The sequence below is a fragment of the Haemaphysalis longicornis genome, unplaced genomic scaffold, assembly GCF_048455015.1.
Source record: "Haemaphysalis longicornis isolate Haplotype H1 unplaced genomic scaffold, Haemaphysalis longicornis Haplotype H1 scaffold_2, whole genome shotgun sequence".
Taxonomy (NCBI): Eukaryota; Metazoa; Arthropoda; class Arachnida; order Ixodida; family Ixodidae; genus Haemaphysalis; species Haemaphysalis longicornis.
The window spans coordinates 194,660,538-194,681,718 of NW_027526295.1; the positions used below are offsets into that span (position 1 = coordinate 194,660,538).

Genomic DNA, 21,181 nt, shown 5'->3' on the forward strand with positions numbered 1-21,181 from the left:
TGCGAGGATAATACTAATAATATTGCGACTACGACGGCAACAACGGCTATGACGGTGATAATGACCAGGGTTAGTGAAAATAACACTCTCTTAGCAAGGTTTGTTTTGCTAGTTTTATATTAAACGTTGTCAAGACACAAGTCCACCAGTACGGCCTACGGTGAGCCTCTCTGTAACATGAGATGGTCCTAATTTAGTGGGGTGTTCGCCAATGCAATACTAAGCTTGCACCTTCTTTAAACGTAGTCGCATCGTATCCGCAAGTACGAGTACGCGTTGTCAACCATGTTGTAATCTGTTACACCGTATACCAGCTACCCTTTGATACATAGCTGCCTTGCCTCCCAACCAAACATGGATGTCTTGGAGACGGCAAACCTGCTATACAGTGTTTAGCCGGCGCGGGTAGTTTTCAGTGATGCCTTAAATTTGGTCTGTTTTCTGGGTGATTTTTTTTGTGTGTTGCAAGCTTTCGTCGTGAGTTTGCGCTCTATTTGCCCTGACGTAATGTCCGAACTGATAACACTCGTTACGACCGGCGATCGGTGCAACACGCACTCCTCGGCCGTAGGACCAAACTTGCGGCAGCCATTACAACGTGGTGTACGGCAGCGGCGTCGGATATGCACCAGAAGGTCACAGCGAAGACGCAGGGATGGCTTAGGAGGAGTCGCGGCAGTACTCAAAATTGTGCACAGATAGCTTATGAGGAGGCACGTCACTGACGTCAGCACCATCAGCCAACTTCAAAACAACAACAACAACAACGACAACAACAACAACAACGACGACGACGACAACAACAACAACAACAACAACAACGACGACGACAACAACAACGACGACAACAACAACAATAACAACAAACCAGCGTTGCGGTTCAGCGCGTGCAGGTCCTCTATTTTCAAGGCTCTTCAATATTTCATTGAAAGGGACATGTCCTTGCGGTGCGGTTGAAGAGGTTAACGTATGCACACGTCGTTAAAACGTTTTGAAAGGAGCTATATGCACACTTCCTTGGGCTCCGGGTCAAGAGCCACGCTCGCTCCCTAAAGGGGGACCTAATGAATGCGTTGGAGCCTGTCACTTAAAAACATGTGTTTGAGACCACTACGCCATAAGCATTGCTTGTGTGTCCCCATCATTTTAAAGCGAAGCTTTCTTGGCCTCATTTCGGCGACCATCCACACCAAACCGCACGGCAGGTCAGCCAACTTTCTCTGACGGCGATGATGATCGGGACTGAAAGGTGATTCAAACGCAAAGCTTTCTCTGGTAGAAATCCAATGTCTTCAAAGTGCAATAACCAAGTTCAATATCCAAATCGTTACCCCCGAAACGCACTGCAGGAAAACCCGTGGTCGGGATAAAACCTAGGCCCCTCGCGTTATGAGGCGGTCGTCTATCCTATTGAGTCATTCCGACGTGGAAACAGTTTGAATTTAAGACTATGACTTTGACTCATGTTACATGGGAGAAAGCGTCGCCTTTGAACCATCTATCCCTTAAGAAAGGGGCGTTGAATTTATTATCACGAAATGATGTTTGTCTCCTTATCAGGCGCGAAATCGGCGTATTAAGGACGACTAATGCGGGCTTCAATTAGATTTCTTCGGAGTTGTCCCCGCGTGATGACATAAAAAAATGGCTCCAATCCACGCTGTGAAGGGGGTTCGAAAGCAAAGCTTTAAACTGCACCCTTAATAATTGCCCATGCGACGTCACTTGAATTCACACACGTGGCTCTACAAAGACTGAAACCAGAGATTCTGCCAGCCGTTACCAGGAATTCGCGGGGGCGGCGTCCCGAACGCAGAATCGTCGGCCATCGCCGGGCTAGAGCGGCGGACGCCGCCGCTGTAGCCCGGCCGTGCGTCTGCATCAAGGAAACGGTTCGAAGGGTGAGACAGCGGAACCTAGCCGGCCTGATGGGCTAGCTCGGGGCTACATGCACCACTGCGCGACACAAGCGCCGACACCGAAACAATTTGGCATGTGGGCTTAATGATTCACATTGATACCCATTCAAACTAGTTAGTTCAGTAAGTTTGAGAATTGCGATAAAGCTGAGGGAAATTTTATAATTCCTTTTCATCAGAACCTGTTGCTCCTTCCGCCTTTTTTAATACCTCTTAAAGCACAGCCAAATTGGTAATCACCAATTTAGAAAACGGAGTCCAATTCGTGGCAAGCAGTCGGCAAAAGGTAGCTTTTCTCTAGCTGTATGTGGTTTTTACATTTTTCTTTCCCCCCTGCAAACCAATCCTTAACGTATGTTTGCCGTACGACCACTTAATTCCGTCGGGTGCGGGTTACCCTGGGGGTGCTGTCAAACAACTTAATCAAGCCGTGCGAAGGCACCGTGCAATGGACGCGAAGCTGCGCCAAAACAGGCCCAAAACAACCGTCGCTAAAGCAGACGACAAAGCCGTATCGCCGACGCAGCCGCCGGCGAGCAGGCACTTCCGCGCGTGGGACGCTGGCTAAATTCGCCGCGCCATCTAGAGTGTGCTCCACTCCCCCCCCCCCCCCCCCCCCCTTCCCGCCGCCTCTGCCGGGTTAAGAGATAGTTGTCCCGCACGCCACGAAAGAACCGTTGGTTGGTAGAGCTAGAAATCTTTGCTTTAGAAATTCATATGCATTTTGCTCCGCGGCATAAGTAACACGGAAGATGAGAGTCAAGGCAATTGACAGTAGCATGTTGCTTGGCTAAATTGCTGATTATTGTTTGATACACGGAAGCAAATAATAGTGCATATGACTCAGAACACGTGCGATGTTATCGTTTCGAGCAAACCGCGAGGTCGTTTCCGACTCCAGGTCGGTGACGTCCCAATAGATTCAAGGCCTCCCTCTCGAAGCCGCCGATAAGGAAACGCGACCATAGGCTGGCCATGCTGCGACGGAGTGGGGTAGTCGGCATGGATACGTTGTTTGCAGTGGTTATCTATACTTGTCACCAGCTATGACGCCACACAGCCAGCGTAACGAGGTGAAATATGTTGTTAGCTGCCTTCACTTACGGAATCTGGGGCCCTATTCTCGACTGCACAAATTCACAGTGAGTTCGGCATGTTTTTTTTTTTTTGCGTAAACGCAACGTAAGCAGTCAGTGCCGGTATTCTCGTATAGGTATGACGACATGCAGTGCAATTTGATGCTTCACTCATAAATATCACAACCTAGATATCAAATATTTTGCATAAAAGATATAAAAACACTTGGCATGTATTAAAAAAATTCACCCGCATTTCCCCGAAGGGGAGCATGGGGAAGTGCGAATGCACGGGTGATGCTATGAGGGGGAGTTATGTTGAACTGTGTTGGCATTCGCCCGTTAGTTGCATTTAACACCCCCGCGTGATCAAGTGGGGATTCACACACCCCGTTAGTCGTTCTCTGGAAATCTTGGTGAATTAAAGTGTATGTTCGAGGAGATCACACACACACGCAAGTAAAGTGAAACGACAGTATTCTTTATTCAGCACTTGTTGGTGTTGTCGTTGTAGATGACGGTCATTATGACCGCCTTGTGGTCACTGAAATGTACGGTCAAGAGTTGTTGCAAGACCGCGCGTATCAGACAGTTCCTCGCAAAGGCCAGGTCGATGTAGCTGCCGTTGATGGTGGTGGGAGCCTCTAGCGGTAGGCACGTCATGGAGTGGTTGGCGAGCATGTATTCCATCAACCACTCGCCGCCCTTTCGCACGTCCACGTTAAAGTCCCCAACAACCACGACCGGGTGCGAGGGCTTTACGCGCCTGGCCACACTCTCCATCGCCGCGTCAACGTAATCGACGACGTCGTCGCGCGAGATGTTTGGCGCGAGGTAGAGGGTGACGACCACGATTCCGTCGCCCGAGTACGCGTCGGTGTAGACGGCACTGTACGGCGACTCGTCCCTGACCGGCGAGGTGGACACGGCGTGTGACACGAGGTTCGCGTAGACGTGACCGACGAGGAAGACGCCGCAGTACTCGCCCCGACTTCCGCTCCTGGCGAAGCAGCAGTCGTCGATGGGGAAGTGGGAATGCACGGGTGATGCGAAAGAATTCTTCTTGGCCAATCGCCCTAAGTGGGTATGTGGGACCAAAGAAAAAAATGTGTACTCTCCAACGGTCACGCTGGAGACACGAAGGATATAATTAATCAATCGCGTAAATCCCCCTCCCCGGCGGAATAAGATCCTGCGTACGCCAGGGGTTAGTTCCAAAGACGTTGGCGTTCTGGTATATAATGTTCATAGTTTTGCCTTCTGTCTCCTTTGTTCATCTTTTTTAACGTGCCCAACGTGCACGTTACATTTATTTGTGTCGTGCCTCGACCATCATTTGTTATTGTGCTAGAATTTTCCTTAGCGGTGCTTTAAAGGCTGCTTTGTTGCCGATCCAACACTTTGACTCCCTCTACTTGCTGCTGTCGGCGATAGCCGACATTAAATAGCAACTTTTCTTGTCATAGGTTACAAGTAGAGGATTCGCTGTCCAGAATCCTCCATAATCACGCTTATAACTCATAACCCCAACGATAACCCCAGCCAGGTGACATCCTCCACTCGTGGGATGTGAATATATCACATCATGTGGGCGCTTGGTGATGCGCGGCATCTAGGTTTTGCTTCGGTTTCCGTTGAGCTTCCGCTTCTAGTTTAATTTCCTGTTCCACTTCGCACTATACTAGAGGGCGAACGGCCGTGCATTCGTCGCCGGGCGTAAGTTATTAAACGGTGCGAGTGTCAGCGCAGTTGCGTTCGAGTACCGCGTTTAGGAACCGTACGCAAGATGTATTCATATTATAGGTGCCTCGGGCAGCACCCCGGCATCCAAACTAACGGGTTGGCGAAGAGCGCGATCCCGGTTATACAACGGCTACAGAGGGTGCCTCTCTCTTAGAAGCGATAAAGGGAATCGCCAAGAGAATACCCGCCGCGGTGGCTCAGTGGCTAAGGCGTTGCGCTGCTGAGCACGAGGTCGCGGGTTCGATTCCCGGCCGCGGCGGCCGCTTTTCTGATGGAGGCGAAAAGCAAAAACGCCCGTGTGTGCGAGATTTCGGCGCACGTTAAAGATCCCCAGGTGGTCAAAATTAATCCGGAGCCCTCCACTACGGCGCGCCTCATCGCCTGCGTTGCGTCGGCGCGTTAAACCCCCACAATCAATCAATCAATCGCCAAGAGTGACCGTGCTAGTCGCCGAGAGGGTAGAAAACGGGACGCGAAGGGACGCGTACCGTGCATACGGACACATAATTCCAGGTTTCGCGTGCAGCACATGAAACAATTAGTTCGCGCACTGAACAATAAGGACCAGCGAAGAAATGTTAAAAGAGAAGTACAGAGCGATTTGACTGTCCAGGCGCAATTTTCTAGTTTTTAATTTCAAATTGGTGTATTGCCGTGTATTCAGGTTCCCAAAGAAACTCACTAAAATTATCTTTTTTTTTAGGTGTCGTCAAAGGGGCGCGTTAAAGAAATAAAACTAACCTATGCAGGCCTCACAGGCAGCCCTCGACTTTCATGCCAAGAACGCCTGCTTTCCTGATTGATGACGACAGTACTGACGATTAAAACCGAAACTTTATGATAAACTGAATAAGAATACACATGGTGGTTAAAATCAACAGTCCATGCCGTAAAAAGGCAGTGGTGTGCGACCAGCTGCCACACCTTGGCTCATTGTCTCTGAAGTGGGCTGCCACACCCGGGTTCATAGTCGAAGCAGGGCGAGGGTTTGCCCCAGTGTTGTGTGCCAGTGGGGGGAACACGCCAGATGGCGGCAGACAGTCGGAAGGTGGTTTCGGTTTCGTTTGTAGGATTCAGGTGCCCTTCGTAGCGATGGGCAGCACACTCCCCGTCTGGTGCACCGCTTCGTGGGCGCCACAATGGTATCAGGTAGTCATCAGACGAACAATGTCTGATATGGGACGGATGAACATCTTAACGATCCCGTTTTTTGCTGTCTTGACTTCAGCCTTTCGACTGTGCCCGTCGGCGCTGAGTATGCACTGAGTGACGACCCCGACCGGCCATTCACACCGGTTGGCCTGTTTCTCCTTGAGCAAGACGAAGTCTCTGACCTTGAGGTCAGGTAGAGCGATCTGCCACTTCCTTCGCTGTTGCAAGGTAGTCAAATACCCGGTGCGCCATTTCTTCCAGAACTCACTGACCAAGTTTTGCACCTGGTGCCACTGACGTCGGTACAGATTGCTTGGTAGAGCTTCCCCAAAGGCTGAAGTTGAAGCTCCCAGCTTCTGCGTCAAGATCGCCGTTGGTGTGAGGATGATGGGGTTTTCCGGGTCAGAGGATACGGGAACGAGAGGCCTTGCGTTTATGATAGCTGAGACCTCTGCCATGAATGTCGTGAGGACCTCGTGGGTCAGACGGTTATGGTGCGTCTGAAGCAACATGGAATCCAATATCCGACGAGCAATACCTATCATTCTCTCCCAAACTCCACCCATGTGAGACCCATGCGGAGGGTTGAATACCCACGTACAGCCTTTCTCGTTGAGAAACTTCCCCGGTGTCGAGCTTCCCAGATCATTTAGGTTGATTCCCATCTCTCTGCACGCTCCCACAAAGTTTGTGCCACAGTCAGAGCGGATTTGTTTGACGGGTCCCCGGATTGCCATGAATCTTCGGAGTGCATTGATGAAACTGGACGTGTCCATCGCCTCGATCACCTCGATGTGCACTGCACGAATACTTAGGCACGTGAACAACACCGCCCAGCGTTTAGTGTTGGACATTCCACCTCTTGTACGGCGAGCAACAACCAGCCATGGTCCGAAGACATCGACGGCTACGTTGGTGAAAGGAGGCTCGGTGGTCAGCCGGTCTACTGGTAAATCGGCCATCTTCTGCTCCTGTGACCGACCTCGCAGTTTCTTGCACGTGACGCACTTCCCTACGATGGACGAGATGCGTCCCTTGCCGCCGATGATCCACAGACCAGCCGACCTGACTGCTCCTTCAGTAAAGTGTCGGCCTTGATGCTGCACTTGCTCGTGGCAGTAACGTATGAGCAGTGTGGCGACGTGGTGTCGGCTCGGTATGATGAGAGGATGCTTTTCCTCTTCGGGTAGATCCCCTCTGCTGAGGCGGCCACCGACTCGCACAAGGCCGTTCCCATCAATGAATGGGTCGAGTCTTCGAAGGGGACTTTTCTTGAGAACAGGTCTTTTGTTCTCGAGGAGGCTTATTTCTTGAGAGAAGCAGTCTTGCTGAACAGCACGAATTACTACAGTTCTCGCTGTAGAAAGATATTCGGCGGCACTTTCCTGCGCGGTCAGACCCTTGACATGCTGCGCAGCTCTAAGAAGAAATGCCGCTGCGCGAACAAGTGTTTTCCAGCTCGAAAACCTAAGGAAGCGCTCCGCACCCAGTTGCCTGGATGACGTAACTGCTATGGCCAGCGTGTTGACTTCCGGGCGTAATTCTTTGTCCTCACTTGGAGATACAAGATTGAAGACAGGTGACGGTAGGGCTGGTTCATCGCCTTGTCGGAGAAAGTGCACTGTTAAAAAAATACCCATCAATTTACGGGACATGTTCATGCTAACCTTGTTGCCACAACATGTGCCGTACTACAAAATTATGGCACATGTTCTGTAGCATCAGGTGATGGGACGTGTTCCGTGGTTCTAGATTATGGAACAAATTCCATATTACCTGAATACAGGAAATGTTCCGTACAAATGGGAAGCAGTACAAGTCCCGTGTAGCTAGGCTACGGAACATCACCCATATTCATAGCGAACAGAGAATGTTCTATACAACATAACTACAGGAAATGTACCGTACAACATGTTTACAGAACATTTCCTATTCTTTCTAAATGCAGGAATTGTGTTGCAATGTCTTTTTATGGCACATGTGTGGTAATGAAGTAAACATGCACACTTACCGTAAACTGTTAAAATGGTAAATGTATTGTGTGCTACAATAGAGCTTTTGTAACGTAACACACACTTGCAGCATGCGTGCAGCCAGAGAATATGCTGGAATTCAAAGCACTTTTATTCAATCTGGATTGTTTTGCATTAAGGAAGCTTTAAAAAAGCTGCAAGCTCAAGACGATTGCGTCAGTGAAATTGTAGCAACAAAAGCAGCAACAAAACAGTCTTGAGCCTTTACTTAAAGCTCCTGAATGCAAAACTATTCAGACTGAATAAAAACGCATAGCATCCTAGCAAGTTCTCTGGCTGTGCGTATGCTGCAAGTGTGTGTTACGTTACAAAAGCTCTATTGTAGCACACAGTACATTTACCACCTTAACAGTTCATAGAAAGTCAATATCACGCACTCTGTCAAGTACCAAATTTTCATGCTCTCCTGGAATCGGCTTAAGTTGGAAGATAGGCTACAAGCTAGAGTCAGCCTGCAAGATAGGCTGAATGCTGCATTTGTATAGATGTTTTCAAAGCTTCTGACATGAAGATAATTCGCATTGAATTTTCATTCCCGCTACTTTTTAATCATCGGTACAAACTGACATTAAAAATAAAATAATCTAGCATGAATAACCCAAAGCCCATTGCTGCTACTGAACAAAAAACGTTTACAGTGAAAATTCAAGCAAAAAACAGAAACTGGCTTAAAGCACACGTTACATTTACACTAAGAGGAAGCAAAAACTACCAAACGTTGCCGACAAGAGTGTCCTCACGGCACTGCGCCGCAACTGTGGCCTCACCATGAGTGAATTAAAACACTTCTGTAAGGCTGGAACGTTTATTTCGACTACATGTGCTACATGGTACAAGACTACTAAAAAAATAGGCATTACAAAACCAAAGGAATGAACGAAGTAAAAAAATAAAACGGTTGTGCAAAACTTAAAGTTGAGGACTTCAAAACAGGGCTGCACAATCGAACCACTTGCTCCGGAATGTCTCCAATTTTTGGAGAGCGGTCCGGACTTTGGGGTGAATGATTTTTCGAGATGACTGCCGGGTGCCCTCTTCTGGGTTCATGCCTGCAAGTTTCCTGAAAGATAAGACGTAATATTATGTTGCACAATTTTTTAGCCCATAACCAGTTTCTGCGGACATAGTTTGTATCCTCACTAAAAGTGCAGATTCAGTAAATGCCACCATGCAAACTCAATGATTTTGATTGCCCTAAAGCTACCCATTTGCCCCTATACTGAACCGGGGGTGGAGGTTAAAGAAGGGTATTATCTATCTCGTTGTGGTCCTGCATGACCGAAATACCAGATGTGAAGACCAGATGTGAATGTGCCTGAATGTGTCTTGCGTCATTTCAGATAAGATCGAACAAAGCATGGCTGTTCGACCTCTTCAATTCGCTTGAAATTTGTTTACCTCATTGCCGCATGCATGTAATGTGCGGATTCACAAATATTTTCGGTGGAAATAATTTTCGCCGACAAAAAAAATTGGAACGCAACGCGTGGACCCCGGCCGCTACCTACCCCTGCGCCGCAGCCAAATTCAGTGACGCCTACCAAAAAATATACTTATCAGGCGGGAATGGTAATTTTTATTCTTAATGTACACCTGGTGTATATTTCCCCCCACAATATCGTTGGCTAGAAAAACATATTTCTAATAAAATTACAAATCTTGCTCAGAGCGCATTTTGTTCTGTACTTTGTGAGCCAGTATTATCGTAAGTAAGGGAGCTAGAGCCTTCAAATTTTAGTGAGGGCTGCTCCTGGCAAGCACAAATAAGGCCCGTAGATATAGTGTCTGTGCAAGCTACAGTTAAAAAGCAACTGGCGCGCAACATTGAAGAAAAAACGATAACACTCCAAGTTCAGGGGCTTATTCAAAAAAACACTTCTTCGATTTTGCTGAAATTCTCTTCAATGATCATTAAAAACATGTTGCATCATTTTCTTCCTGACGCGCCTACAGCGCGAGAACAAAGCCTCATCGTCCAGGTCTTCACAAGGTGCTGAGACACGAAACAGTGAGAGCAATTTCCACGGAATGTGCAGCTATTAAGTGCGAATGCACTTTATAAGCGACCCCAAACCATCCACCGCCGGCGGCGGCGGCGGCGGCGTCGGCGTCCGCAGTGCTCCTCTATATTTAAAAAAGAAACAGCATCCGGCGCCAGGTTTCGATCCGAGGACTTTGCGGCCGCAGCACGACGCTCTACCGACTAAGCCACGGACGCCACTTTTTTTTTTTCTTTACTGCATGGAAAACTACCCTTAATACAGCCTACAAAAGTTATGAGTCATCCAAGAAGATGCATATCACAGCAGCTAAAATTAGCCGTTCGTTAAAACTCTGGCAGGCAGACGCACGCGTCCAACAGATGCAGCCATTCTGGTGGGTCACTTTGCGCCGCATAAATGCTCCGCACCAACGCAGTTTGCTCCCGAAAAATGGACTTCGTTGGGCGAGGGGGTTCCGCGTGCCTGTCCGTCATGCGGCACTTCCACAAGCTATACAATCCGATCACAACAAATATATCATAGGGCACTCCAGTAACATCTCTAAAAGGCAAGAACCGAATTGTATAAGGGGTAATGTCTATGTCCTTTTTAAGAGTTCGTTGCAACACATCCCAGAAAAACACCGCATCCCGGCACAAAACAAAACAATGATCAATGGTTTCAGGTTGATTGCATAAACGGCAATTGTCAGACCAAGGAATAGACATTCCTTTCTCGCGCAACCATGTTTTCACTGGTAGTGTTGCTGTATGCAGCTTAAAGAAAAACGTTTTTGCATTTGGAGGAAGACACATACGTGTGACCCGCTTCAAAACACTGTCCTTATGGTGGCCAATGTAAGGCTGGCGATAAACCGGCACTGGGAACAGACTCTCTAATAAAGTGTTCGTCAAAGCCTTCCTGGAAAGGGTAAACAGATATTGCAGGGAAAACCTCGCAGTAAGGAAATTGAAGGTGTCGACCACCTCCTTTAAAAACCCCCATGGCGGCTTCGTAGATATCAGTGTGAGTAACGCGCCTTATATCTTTAACGCATTCAAACTACGTCGTCAGCGGCGTGCGTTGGCGACTCAGCGGCGTTATAGCGGCTTGATAACTGCGTGGTGTACACGTGATACTACAAACCCGATGGAAGAGATGGAAGAGAAGGCGGCGAGGCGGTGGGCTGCGGGGGCCGAGCGCAAGCGCCGCAAGCGGGCCGACAACCGTGCATTCGCACTTTCACATTCTCCCCCTCGGGGAAATGCGGGGGAATTTTTTTATAATTTTTTGCACCAAAGGAAAACGATTACTCACGGAGAATTCAGAAGTGAAAATGAAATTTTTGTGTAAATTTTGGGACGAAAATAAACATTCTGCGCACCACTAAACTTGTACAGTTTGGAGAAAAAACTTGTAGTTTGAAGAAAAAACGGAACTCCAGGCTCACACGTATTTTTTATAAAACGCTTCCAGTTTTATAAAGCTTTCTACAGATATTTTCCTCTAAACTTACTTCTGTGAGCCCTACAAATATCGTGCGTCATTGCACAGCGCGGATACAGCGCACCTTTCCTGCAGTTGCGAAACCGCTGGTGGTAAAACGCGAAATTTTAAGTTCTTCGGCTCTAATTTTAGAGCTTCCTCTAGATCTTCCCAATCGCGGTCACTCTTTGTCTTACATTATCAACGCTCTTTTCTTGTGCGCACTGCTGCATGATGCGCTACATTTGGTTCATAGGATCAGCTTTTGACAAGGTGCACGCAGTCTTGTTTTTTAACTCGCCTGTACGTAACTTTCGTTCGCCTGAAATCAGAGGTTCAACGGAAGCCCGTCCGGTCGGCAGCACACATGGCAAGTATTAAAAAGGGGCATCGGCCACACACGACCCCGGCGCGGGTAACGCCTCCAGGTAGTGCGCCTCTCTTCGGTCCTTCTCCGGACACACTGGTTCAATTACTGAATTAGCGACCAAACTGGCTCACGCAAGTAAATTTAAACGAAACTATCCGTGAAAAGCTTCATAAAACTCGAAGAAGCGTTTTTTTAATGCGTGTGAACCTTGAGTTCCTTCGTTTTTTCTTTAAGCAGTACACGTTTAGCAGTGCGCAGACTTTATTTTCATTCCAAAATTTACACAAAAATTTCAGTTTCACTTCTGAATTCTCCGTAATACTATCTATAAGTAATCGTTTGCCTTTGGTACAAAAAATGATCAAATGTCTGCACATTCGGTGGAAGTTGCTCTCACTGTTTCGTGTCTCAGAATCTTGTGAAGACCTGGCCGACCAGGCTTTTTTCTCGCGCTGTAGGCGCGTCAAGAACAAAATGATGCAACATGTTTTTAATTATCGTTGAAGTACATACACAGGTGAACATATTTGGAGAATTTCAACAATAGTGAAACCTTTTTTTAGATAAGCCTCTGAACTTGGAGTGTTTTCGTTTTTTTTTAACTCGTGCTTCAGTTGCTTTTTAACCGTAGCTTGCACAGACACAATATTTACGGCCCTTATTTGTGGTTGCCAGGAGCCGCCCTCAATACAATTTGAACGCTATAGCTCCAGCACTTACGATAATACTGGCTTCCAAAGTACAGAACAAAATGGTTTCTGAGCAAGATTTGTAAGTTTATTAGAAAAATATGTTTTTCTAGCCAACCATATTTTGGGGGCGAAATGTACACCAGGCGTAGATTAAGCATAAAAATTACCATTCTCGCCTGATGCCCATATTTTTTGGTAGACGTCACTAAATTTGGCCACGGCGCAGGGGCATGTAGCAGCCGGGGTCCACGCGGGTGCTTTCCAAATTTTTTTTCATTCGGCCACAATTTTTTCCACCGAGAATATTTGTGAATCCGCACATTATATACATGCGGGAATGAGGTAAAAAAATTCAAGCGAATTGAAGACGTCGACAGCCATGCTTTGTTCAATCTTATCTGAAATGACTCCCTTGTTATTGAAATTGTATAACCCAAGTCATGAATTAAAAATCGGCACTCGGTGTACAGATCACCTTGCCAGACTTTCCAGACGTCAGAGTTTCTGCTATACCCAAGCTTAAAGTTTGTGTTATCACTTTTGGACCATCATATTGGGATTAAAGCCCAACATATAACACCCAAGTGGCCCAGTTAGTAATCCAGGTGTACACGTCTCTACAAGTGTAATTGCATGGGTTACCCTGCACAGAACTATCGTGCAGTCAGATGCCGTGTTTGCAAACACAACAACCTGTTTTGAGGACTTAAAAATGATCACTAGCTTTCGAACCAAACAATGTAGCTCCTGAATGACTTGTCCAAGTGGTATGATGCACAAGAGACGCTCTGCGTGCGTTTCTCTTGCTCTGCATGATGCAAAGTTGCCTTCACGTGACTTCTCATTTGCGCATTGCACCGAGTAAATTTGTCTTCGTTTACCAGCACGCTGTTGCGGAATTACTGTAGAATGTTATAGTATGCTTTGCATGGTGCTGCAATAAAGCACACCAAAGATCACAGCTGACTGGCACAGCCACCGTACCAGTGTTGTTCATATCTAACGGTGGCACTATGTTCTGCGGCCAAGAATGGCTTGAACTTCATGCATCATGGTGCCCTGTGGGGTTGCTATGTTATTACATAGCTACCAAAGCTGGTTCAGGAATCAGGCTCAAGCTTTCAGTGGCAGCATAGAATTTGTCACAAAAATATACTTCAGGGGAAACAGGTGCTTCCAATTGCATAAGCTTGAACACTTGTTACTGTGCAGTCTACTGATAACAATATAGAATCTGAAAAAATGACTTATAACCAATCATCCCAGCACATCTCGACTCTCATAACAAGATGCTGCCCGACATTTTTATAGCACCTGACTCAAATTTTCCACTTGCGGTGAAAAATAAAAATTGCGCAGCAAACGGTTTGAGAAATAACGCCTGCATTATATTACGGTTAACGATAGCCTGAGCGTTCGGTGTCAGTTCATTTCACTTCTGCCATGTGCACAACATACAGATTCTGTGCATACACTGTTCACGTAGCATGCCCATGTGAATACTTTCCGTCCATAATTCCGCTGCACCACGCCATTGCCAAGCACTAACGGAAACACGGACTAGTTTTTTACCCCCTTCATCATTATTTTAAAGTGTTTTAAATATGGCGTAGAAGTTGTAAATGTATGCACGAGAAAACATCTACATTTCCGTTGTCAACCTTGGTTAACCAACACACATTATGCTTGCTGCATCTCTTTTGTAGCAGGCAAACTGCATTACATGCGCACAACTTATTGGACATCTTATTGGGCAATGGTACGGGGAGTTCGAGCAGCAGTATTTCCCAGTTTAACGGAACTGCAGGCGCTTCGTAAATTTCAGCCAGTAGAATTGCTTTGGAAAGCTTTTTAAAAATCAATTGAGACTGTGAACTGCACAATGAACCAGGAGAACGTGTCAACGGTGTACCCCAGAATACATCCATAGTGTACCCTTAGCCTCTGCGATAGGGTACGTCCAATGTTCCTTAGACACAACACGGGGTAAATTTAGTCCCTTCAATAAAATTTTCTGTGAGTGGAATTAACTCAGAAAGAGCTGTAGAAGTATTCACAGCATTTTTCTGGTTTTAAGTTCACCTGTGAACCTACCAAAATTCTAACCTGAATCCCAGACAATGAATTTACATTCTCACCACTACGCTTGCTGCATCGTAAAAAAATGAGCACAAAAAGGAAAAGGAGTTTTGTTGTACATAAAAAACACCTGTCAATGTCATGCATAAGCGAATTCCTGACAAAAACATGCCGCCAAACAGTTAGTGTGAATTGATAAAAAGGAACAAAATAGCACAAGTAACAGTAAAATAGCTCGAAGAAGCCAAAGAATTAGCAAAAAAAGTGTAACAAGATGTAAGAAACAGTGCATGACTGCTAGTTCTGCTACATGTAAACTGATTTGCGTAACTTTAAAAATTCTGAACCAAATGTCATGTTCCCGATTTTTTCTACCCCTAATTCCTTGAAAGAGCTGCAAGCCTGCCAACAACCACAGAGCATAACAAAGAGAAAGAGAAGCAGACTGTGGTTTTGTGCCCCCACAAAGCTCGACTGCAGGGTGAACAATCTTGCCATTCTATAAAAACATTTGGGGTAATGGACATCCACCCATAATAATCGATTGACACCCATACCTACGCGCATAGCAGACGGCACCAAACAGCCTTGCTCACTGTTCACGGTGCATATCCACATCAAGTTTTTAAGATGCTATGATACGCATAAGAAATAAAACCAAGTTCGTGATTTCAAATACTGAGAAGCACCAAGAGACAATCCTTGATGATATGAACGAAGCCAGTTGAGGACGTCACTTTTCCTGCATTACTTTTTACTTTATTATTGCTTTCTGCTTGATGTGATTCCTCCTGTTTCTTAGAATCACACCAACTGTGTACATTTTTGGCAGGCTTCCCAATGTACAAAGAACGAGTTTTGGAAAAATACCCAGTACTACCTGAAATCATATTTTTACTAATTGTTGTGGCATGTGTGAGGGTGTGGCTTGGTCTGTGCATGCCAATAAGGGTGATGAAGTATTTACCTCCACAACACAGAAGAGCGACGCAATTTTCTCTTTGAAAAACAGGCACATCAGGGGAAAGAGACCGATGAGCAGCGCCTGTGGACGACTTTGTTCTCGTGCTGCCCTGTCTGTCTGAAGGAGCCACTGCAGTGATTACTCCGTTTTGACATGGTGTCGGAAAAATGCATGAAGCAGCTCATGATCTTCCACGCTCGATTCCGAGAACAGTCCCCGCAGTCTCGTGCCAGTCAGTCTGGAAAAAGAACGAAAAAAGTGCCAGCACGATCATCAGCAGCCAGCAGGATAAACAAGAACTTTATTTAATGGGCAGCCGGGGCAACTATAGAGGTGGAGGATTGTGTGCTTGCATTATTGTAAAATGGACAGTTAAATGGCTATTCTTTAATTTGAAGCATAAAACGGCTGGCATGTCATTGTGTAACTGAATTGTGCTTAATTTTTCGTCATCTTTCCGTCATTACAAAAAATTTTAAATCGCAATGCCACAATTGCCCACAAACACTAACACAAGCATGAAGATTCACACTGCAAGCATCCAACAAGCGAGGTTTTGTGCAAGAAGCCTGATGTTAACAACTAGGGCTCACAGAAAACAAGTAGTGTCTGTGACACCAGTGTCGTTTGACAGCAGCACGAAGGCTTTGACAAAATGTGTAGAAAGGCTCTGAAGTCGTACTATACACCACTGCAATTAGATGAAACCAACACCTTAGGTTCACAAGCCTTATCAAGCCAGAGCCCAACATTTTATGACCAGCTGGATGAGAGATGAAGCAGCCCTAACAGTGTTAACTATCAGGTAACTAGAAGCACTTTGTATGCCATCCACCGCTAACTTTCAAAATCTTTATCAACAATTCTACCATTTTATTCTCATTAGCTGGGACAGCGTGTGTAAAAAAGCATTTTTTTTTAACGAATTCGAATATTGTTCAATCATCAACCATACACTGCAGTGTGGCTTTACTTTGATGCTTACGTAATATACGTAATACTAATGGCAATCATGAGCTTCGGTTAGACGTAACTTTTCTGAATAAATGTGTTTTCTCAGTCCCATCAGATTGGTATTAATGAGTGTAGAAACAATTACTGCATGCACAATTCATGAAGTACCTTTCGAAGTGTGCCAGGAAGTGGTGCTGCGTAAATAGAAGGGGCCACTCTTTTTGCACATCGCTGGCCTTCGTGCCATTTGTGTTGATAGTAAGCCACACCGATGCATAGAACGTTGTGAACAGGTGTTCCTGAAGACGTAGATCCTGCTCCTCCTCTGATTTTAGGCTTTCATCCATGAGAACCTTCTTTGCCCTTTGGACCCACTACTAACTGAAAGGCAAACATGGAAGACAATACACCAAAAAAAGTAGCTGGAGTCAAACTTCATTTGTAGCACCAAGGCACTACCGTGCACCATCGAAGCAACCACGATGGATTCCGGTATGCCCGACATAAACTTAGATACTACGCTTTCTCAGTAGAACTTAAATCGAAAAAAAAATCGCACCGCTAATTTTAAGTGATGGTTTGACTATGTCATATCACCTTCTCACAGCTTTCTAGAAAATCTACTCGGAACGCGAGCTAGGCGATATATAGCTCAAGGCTTATAGCGTGCTTTGCTTCCTGGTTTCACTGCGGTGAATTCGTTTGCAAGGAACTTTTTTTTTTACCTCACACAGATACACATGGGCTGCTGCTGGGTAATACTGCCAGCGGTGCCAATAGCCTCACGGCGGAACAATAGAGCGTCAATTTAGCAATGTACATCAGAAGCATGTACCGCAAAGGCCAATATCGCATCAACCCTAACACCTTATTTTGAATGCACAGATACATTTAAATTTTATTTTTTTCCACAAACAGTGTAAGAATAGAACTTCCTAAAAGACTCTGTATAAGGATTCACTTTGGTTGTTTTGCTAACTGTGTTTTGTTTGGGTCTGTAAACCTGTTCTTGTGTGTAGAATTCTTTCCTTTTTCCTTTTTCATTTCTGCCTTACTTTAGTGCCTGTATATGTACTTTTTACTTGTACCATACGTGCCAACCTGCTTGGACCTGCGAAGGTCTGCAGTATGCAATAAATGAAATGAAATGAATGGAGAATCGCTTTCCCGCTCGCAGAAAATTCCCTGCGCCACGACGTGTTTAAAGGTGCAACGCCAGTCGCGCGCTAAATCAAGGCCGGAAATTCCCGGCGTCAGAAGCACGTACACGCCTCCTAACTTCATAGGTTCTTAAACGGGAAGCATTAGCATTTCAAGCGTGTTTTGCCTATGACAATGTTGAGGACAACGTATACACTTCACGTACGCTAAAAACAACCTATACACTAAAAACAACCAATTTAATCCGACTGCGAGCTACGTTATACAAGGGCATCGCAATACAGGAGGCGATGACAAGGGGTACACCTTCGTGGGGTGCTCAGATGGCGACTGCCCGGCGCTCCGCTTCCCGCCGCCGGCGAAAGCCCGAGGATCGGTTTTCAACTTCAAGCCGCGCGGCGAACATTCGTAGGCCGCAACCGCTGAATAAAGCACTGCATGTGCCTGGGGCAGCTGGTATGTATGTAATTTTATTCTGCGCTTTCGGGTGAACACATTTCTACCACGATCGGTCCGGCATTGAAACTGGCCGTCCTCCATGTCTTTTTTTTTTTGTCCAATCCCGGAGGCAATGAAATGACCTTGCGAAACACTCACTTATATTTTTGTTTTTTTTTGCCCTCGGACAACAACGTAAAGTAGTTGGTTTGTCCGCACGACGCAAACGCTTTGCGGGAAAGCTCTGCGTGGCACACTCCTGGCGTGCAGCGACTTTACACAAAAGCCAAAAATTGCACTGACAGCGCCACTAGAGTTATCAACTCCCTGCTTCATGTGCTAGAAACTTCTTATAATATATACGACGCTATCTATAACTCAAAATCACTGCCGCAAAAAAGCCTTCGCCCGCCCGGCTACTACTGTTTGATGCCACACTGCGCCTCTTCGATTATCAACCTTCGACTCGCCGCGGACTCCCCGAGGAGCAGTCCGGCATTCGTTTTTCCCATATATCACAATGGTTTCGAGAATCCTCGGAATACCCGTGCACTACCCACGGCGAGGTCGAGACTAAACAGATGAGTCCCGCTATCAAGACTTTGAATAAGTGCCGCAGGTAAGCGTTCGCTCGCCCGGCGCGACGCTATCAGTGGAATATCACGCTCCCACATCGCGAACAAACAAACGCTTGCGCAGTACATTCACCATCCCCATGTCACCTCACTCTCACTCACTCTTCTCCCCCCAAACGACTGCCTTCAAGCATGCGGTGTAAATACGTTTTAATCGCACTTGCAAAACAGAAACCACGTTAGGCTTAAGGTAATTCGGCGCCGCATCAGCGACGCACAAGAAGCGGATAGCGCATCGTATACCTCAGTTATGAATGGCTGAATGGTACATACCTTGCAAAACGATCTTGTGTGGCGCAAAATCCATACAAAGCTGGGCTGCCAGACGCAGTCTTCGGTACTTGAAATGACGGTCGGAGTGTAGACCGCACTGACGACGCGGGAACCTACGTTGGCGGGAACCCCAGCAAATCGCCGCTCCCGGCATCCGCGCCGCGATAAAGTGTCGTGTTCCGCACTGCGTGCGCGGCTCATGTGGCGATGACGTCCGCGGAAAAATAAAGGCCGATAAAATGCGAGACGTTATTGAGACCTCGGATCAGCCGCAGTGTGTGTGACCCCTGCGTCAAAAACACTCGGGTAAAGTGCGTCTCCAGGCGCAGTTCCCCACACATATCGGATGTTGTTACGTAAATAGAAAATTTTCAGTGCTACGGTACAGTTCCTGTTAGTTGGATGGAACAGCAAAGTGGGTGTAATATCGACGAACATAACATGTTCCATTGCCGTTTCCACGTAAATTGATGGTTTTTTCTAACAGTGTGGGGGCCACTGAGCCAGGTCGTGTGCTTGAGCTTCATCGCTGACACCATTCTTGTGCCGTGGCCCGCAGGATTCTCACTCGTGTGGATGTATGTCCACTGTTCTGGCCGTGTGGTCTTACGTATACGTAACACTCTATTTGCCACATAAACGTAGAATCTTCTGGTCTGATTGTAGATGTAGCCTAAAACGACCCTACTGTCGATGTAGAACTTCACTGCATCCGGCTGAATGTCCAGCTCGCGTTGCACGAGTTCAGCCAGTTCGACTGCAAGGACAGCTCCACATAACTCGAGTCTTGGAACAGTAGGTTCGGCCAGGGGTGCCAGCTTTGTTTTTCCCATTATGAAACCCACATGTCGCGTTCCCTCTTTGTCAACAACTCTGAGGTACGCCACAGCTGCGACGGCTTTTGTGGACGCATCGCAAAAGATGTGAATTTCCTTTCGCTCAGCTTCAAGCATTGTTGAAGTTGCGTAAGTCCGGGGGATCTGCAGGTCTTCCAGTGCCCCAAGCGAGCTCTCCCAGTCTTCCCAATCTTGCGCTCTGTGAGCTGGAAGCGGAGCATCCCAGTCATAGCCTTCCGCTGTGATCTCACGCAAAAAGTGTTTTGCCCGTGCTGTCACTGGAGCCACAAAACCCAACGGGTCATAGAGGCCATTAACAGTGGACAGAACACCACGCCGCGTGCAGGGTCTGCCTTGAGGTGGAGCACGGTATACGAACGTATCCTCGCGCACATTCCAAAGGAGCCCAAGACTGCGTTGCGCTGGCATCGTCTCTGCAGTAAAGTCGAGTTCCTTTAAGTCCTTTGCGTGATCTTCAACCGGAAATGCTTTCAGCACGTTCTCCCTGTTTGAAGCGATCTTGTGCAGACGTATGTTCGCCGCTGCCAGCATCTCCTGTGTGTTTCGCAGCAGGTTGATGGCGTCTTCCTCGGTGGGAACTGACTTGAGGCCATCGTCGACGTAGAAATCTCTTTCCACGAACTTCGCCGCTTCCTCCCCGTACAGCAGTGAGCCTTGTCGAGCCGTTCGCCGAAGTCCATAGGTAGCCACAGCGGGCGATGGGCTGTTCCCAAAGACGTGCACTTTCATGCGGTATTCAACAATCTCTTTTGACATGTCGTTGTTCTCGAACCACAAGAACCTAAGAAAATCGCGATGATCTTCACGGACAAAGAAACTGTAAAACATTTGCTGAATGTCTGCCATCACTGCCACTGGCTCCTTCCTGAAGCGTATCAGCACTCCTATGAGACTGTTTGTGAGATCCGGACCTGTGAGAAGGACACTGTTCAAAGACACTCCTTTGTACTGAGCACTGGAGTCGAAGACGACCCTGATCTTCTCTGGCTTGTGAGGGTGGTACACCCCGAACAAAGGCAAGTACCAGCACTCCTTGCCATCAGCGAGAGGTGGAACAGGTTCTGCATAGTCATTCACAAACAGTTCCTTCATGAAGGCCACGAAGTGCGCGTTCATTTCAGGATTCCTACGCAAAGTGCGACGTAGTCCGAGAAGGCGGGACAAGGCTTGTTGCCTGTTGTTTGGCAGCCGGGGTCTCGGTATGCGAAACGGAAGGGGACCAACCCAGCTGTTAGACTGATCTTGGACGAACTCGTTTTCCATTATGTCAAGGAATGCTCTATCTTCTATAGAGGGAGCGAGCTCGTTGTCCTCACTAGTCGTTTGGAACAGCGTACAGGCAAAGTTCTTCGGTTCCGTTGCAAACAC

General features: G+C 46.9%; 1 long non-coding RNA gene across 1 annotated transcript; it reads right to left on the reverse strand.

Annotated features, from left to right (window-relative positions):
- Positions 1-8,725: 8,725 nt before the first annotated feature.
- LOC144167589 (uncharacterized) lies at positions 8,726-19,091 on the reverse strand. Its single transcript, XR_013322043.1, has 4 exons — positions 18,957-19,091; positions 16,618-16,830; positions 15,499-15,733; positions 8,726-8,983 (listed from the first exon to the last, which is right to left on the reverse strand). It is a non-coding gene; the product is annotated as an uncharacterized LOC144167589 (long non-coding RNA).
- Positions 19,092-21,181: the final 2,090 nt, after the last annotated feature.